General features: G+C 41.6%; 1 pseudogene; it reads right to left on the bottom strand.

Moving 5' to 3' along the window:
- Nucleotides 1-2,529: 2,529 nt before the first annotated feature.
- Nucleotides 2,530-3,905, bottom strand: LOC117070630 (annotated as a pseudogene).
- Between the last annotated feature and the right edge of the window lie 555 nt (nt 3,906-4,460).

Here is a 4,460-nt window from a genome sequence, read left to right as displayed (position 1 = left end):
ATAGCTACATCTGGTATTTCTGTGACTACCAAGAATATCAAGTTCCATGAAATTTGGCTTACCAAATCCTAAAAGCCTTATCAAAATATTTTCTTTAAAGCTTCTCTCTCCAGATTAATTCCTTATTAGCAAATGATGACTCTACTGTCTGTCTTCTGGTGAGGAGCGTGCTCCCAGGATCTAGATGGTTGCAGCTCTTTCTGATATAAACCATCCCAAAATTATTCAGAAAGGGCATTCCTGGAATATATAATTATAGAATATGGTGAAGATAACTTAAAAACAAGGTTTAGGAGCAGATATCTAAAATTGCTGTCATTTGCCTGCAGTGATGCAGTGGGAACTGTGAAGGTTATAGTCTTCCTGTCTGGACAATCCCCTCAATGATGTTTTTCCCCCAGCTACTGCCATTTTCTCCTCCCAGCCTCTAGAGCCGGGAGCACAAGTTGTGCAATTACTACCTTTGTAATACTCATATACAGCCCCATTAACACTTTTTATGGATGTGCTATACCTGGCAGGTTTCTCTTTTCATGTTTGTATTCTTGTCAGCTGAGGCTTCCATAAAAAACATCAGAGACTGGGTGGCTTAAACAACAGACATTTTTTTCTTACAGTTCTGGAGGCTGGAAGTCCAAGATCAAGGTGTCAACAGAGTTCGTTCTAGTGAAGTATCTCTTCCTGGCTTGCAGATGGGTGCCTTCTCGCTGTCCTCACAAAGCCCTTCCTCTGTAAGGGTGTGGAGAGAGATTGCTCTTTGGTGTCTCTCCTTATCAGGACACTAATTCTATTAGATCAGAGCCCCACCCCTATGGCCTCATTTTAACCTAATTACCTCCCTAAAGGTCCCATCATGAAATATAGTCACATTTGGAGTTAGGGCTTTAACACAGAAAGTTTAGGGGGCACAATTCAGTCTATAGCAATACCCAAGCACAGGAAATAGTTAAAAAAAAAAAAAAAAAAGAGAGGACACAGAAGTCAGGGGATGTGGAGTCTTGTGTGGCTTCATGTGTAGAGGCCACGTCTGGCTCAGTGTGAGGAATTGTACAAAGACACAGGAAAGGGAAAGGGGTGGTCACTGCAGCACCTGCCAGATGAGCTATGATTTAAAATCTGACTTGGAAGAAAACCATCAGGCATGTCAGTAAGGCTGCCTGTAACCTGTCAAGATTATATGTTTACAGCTCTCCAAAGAGGCTGTGAGTTAGACCAGGCAAATGCTGAATGATGGTTCAGCTAGTAACCATTATGGTAGCCATCTGCTTTGTTAGCCATGGCATTTGGCTAATAAAGCGTGGGAAACCAAGCAGGAAGGAGCCTTGAGGATGGAGGCAAGAATGGAAAATTCCCTTGATTTCCTAATGTTTTGCTTTGTGATTTTTATTTACTCTTGCCTCAAATATTAATGTACATGTCTCAGTCTCAGAGAGGGCTTTTTTAGTCTCCTGGCACTGGTCAAATCCTCCTGTAGCACTGCATTCTTACAACTAATTTTCACTTATATTGCTGGTAGTGAGATGATTGCTCATGATGCTAGCTATTCAACATCCAACTCATCTTCATAAATGTAAGCCCCACAAGGGCAGGTCTATGTGTGTCTCATTCACTGTTGTATCCTTCGTGCTTGCATAATATTGTCCTAGAGGGGGTGTTCAGAAATATGTGTTGAATGAATGAACAAATGGAGGAATGAGGAGGAGTAGCCTGTTTCCTTCCTCAACATGTGCTTGTGAGTTAATGGATAGAATAGGTTGTTAAACCCCACTCTCTGAAAATCCTTTCTCCACCTTCCTCCATACCAGCTTTCCATTTCCAGAAACCTTCAATTGTTATGAGGTCTGGATGTTTGCCTGGTCAGCGCCTTCAAGGGAGGGCCAATCTTTCCCTGAATATTGATGCTTGCTCTTAGAAATCACTTGCCCTAAATATACTAAAGGCTTTGGTAGAATGGAAAGAGTATAGGCAGTTGAGCTGGAAGAGACCTCCATTGGAATTTTATTTTTGTCATTTGGTGTGTATGAACTTGGACTATTTAAGCAATCTGTTTTCTTAACTGAACTTGAGTTTGCTGTGAGGATAAATGCAATAGCATAAGGAACAGTGCTTTGAGAGCAGTGAAATCCTTGTAGAAAAGTTTGTGATTTTACGTGGAAGTGGTAAAAGTATCTCCTTTGATTGACTAGAACAGGTTTGGGAAGCTCTCATATCGACACCATTATATACTCTTTTTTTTTCTCATTAAACTTTTTAAATGGGTCTCAAAATTCTGTGACAAAGCTTTGGCCAAGTTGTTTCCAATAAAAAGTACTGATTTTAAAAACTAATAACTTAAAACTGTCACTCACAAAAAAGAAAGCCAAAGTGGTCCACAAAACATTCTCCTTTCCTTCTGAATGTTTTACGATGCATTGTTATCTTTAACCAGTCTTTTACTACTAAGCTTAAGTGTCCAATTGAAACAAACAGTTCTGAGACCATTCTTCCACTACTGGTTAAGACTGGGGTGGCAGGTGCTAGGGTTAATGTTCATTTAGCCTTCTAAGCTTTCTAGGCAGACTTGGCAACCTTGCCAGCTCCAGCAGCCTTCTTGTCCACTGCTTTTATGATACCCACGACAACTGTCTGTCTCATATCACAAACAGCAAAGTGACACAGAGGTGAATAGTCTGAGAAGCTCTTAACAAACATGGGCTTGGCAGAAACCATATCAACGATGGCAACATCACCAGACTTCAAGAATTTGGGGCCATCTTCTAGCTTTTTACCAGAATGGCAATCAATCTTTTCCTTCAGCTCAGCAAACTTGCAAGCAATGTGAGCATGTGGCAATCCAGTACAGGGACATAACCAGGACTGATTTGGCCTGGATAGTTCAGGATAATCGTCTGAGCAGTGAAGCCAGCTGCTTCCATTGGCGGGTCTTTTTTGCTGTCACCAGCAACGTTGCCACAACAAAGATCCTTGACAGACACATTCTTGACATTGAAGCCCACATTATCCCCAAGAAGAGCTTCACTCAAAGCTTTGTGATGCATTTCGACAGATTTTGCTTCAGTTGTAATGTTGACTGGAACAAAGGTGACCACCATACCAGGTTTGAGAACACCAGTCTCCACTTGGCCAATAGGAACAGTACCAATACCACCAATTTTGTAGACATCCTGGAGAAGCAGGGCTTGTCAGCTGGATGAGTTGGTGGTAGGATGCAGTCCAGAGCCTCAAGCAGCGTGGTTCCACTGGCATTGCCATCCTTACAGGTGGCTTTCCATCCCTTGAACCAAGGCGTGTTAGTACTTGACTCCAGCATGTTGTCACCATTCTAATCAGAAACTGGCACAAATGCTACTGTGTCAGGTTGTAGCCAATTTTCTTAATGTAAGTGCTGACTTCCTTAATGATTTCCTCATATCTCTACTGGCTGTAGGGTGGCTCAGTGGAATCCATTTTGTTAACACCAACAATTAGTTCTTTCACACCCAGTGCATAAGCCAGAAGGGCAGGCTCTCAGGTCTGCCCATTCTTGGAGATACCAGCCTCAAACTCACCAACACCAGCAGCAACTATCAGGACAGTACAGTCAGCCTGAGATGTTCCTGGAATCATATTTTTGATGAAATCTCTGTGTCCTGGGCCATCAGTGATAGTCCCATAGTACTCGCTGGTCTCAGATTTCCACAAGGAGATATGAATGGTGATACCACGTTCATGCTCAGCTTTCAGTTTATCCAAGACCCAGGCATACTTGAAGGAGCCCTTTCCCATCTCAGCAGCCTCCTCAAATTTTCAATGGTTCTTTTGTCGATGCCACTGCATTTATAGATCAGATGGCCAGTAGTGGTGGACTTGCCCAAACCTATGTGTCCAATGATGACAATGTTGATATAGGTCTTTGCCTTTCCCATTTCGGCTTTTGGGGTAGTTTTCATGACACCTGTGTTCTGGTGGCAAACCTGTTGCAAAAAAGCCCTATATGATCTTTTACATAGTTTTATTGTATCAGCTAAGGGGCTGCTGATCTCCAAATCTGATGAAACTGCCTAATTTGGCTCAGTTTTCAATGACAATAGTGAAACATACTGAATAATATGGAAAATACATCATTGAGGAATCACACAGATGAATGGAAGTCATTAACTCAATTAAGATGTGCCTGCTCTGAGAATATGGTATCACAGCAGTCTATCTGGATGTATTAATGGCAAGATAAATATTTTCTGCATCTGAAATCTACTCATATCTGTTGTTTTTCTAAATATATGCTTTTTTTTTTGATGCTGATCAGAAGATCTGATTCTTCCTTCTATAGTAGTGGAATGCCTAATTTAGGAGTTTTGTGCAATGGAACATTCATGAGCTTTGAAGTTACAACTGTGAAGTTTGATCACTGCTTTTGTGACCCATCAGCTGCCTACTCTCCTTGACTTTCAGGTATCATTGAAGATTAGATGAGATACACC

Source organism: Trachypithecus francoisi, unplaced genomic scaffold (genome assembly GCF_009764315.1).
Source record: "Trachypithecus francoisi isolate TF-2019V2 unplaced genomic scaffold, Tfra_2.0 Lachesis_group3, whole genome shotgun sequence".
Taxonomy (NCBI): Eukaryota; Metazoa; Chordata; class Mammalia; order Primates; family Cercopithecidae; genus Trachypithecus; species Trachypithecus francoisi.
The sequence above is the reverse complement of the archived record's forward strand: the minus strand, read 5'-3'. Positions and strand labels throughout refer to the sequence as shown.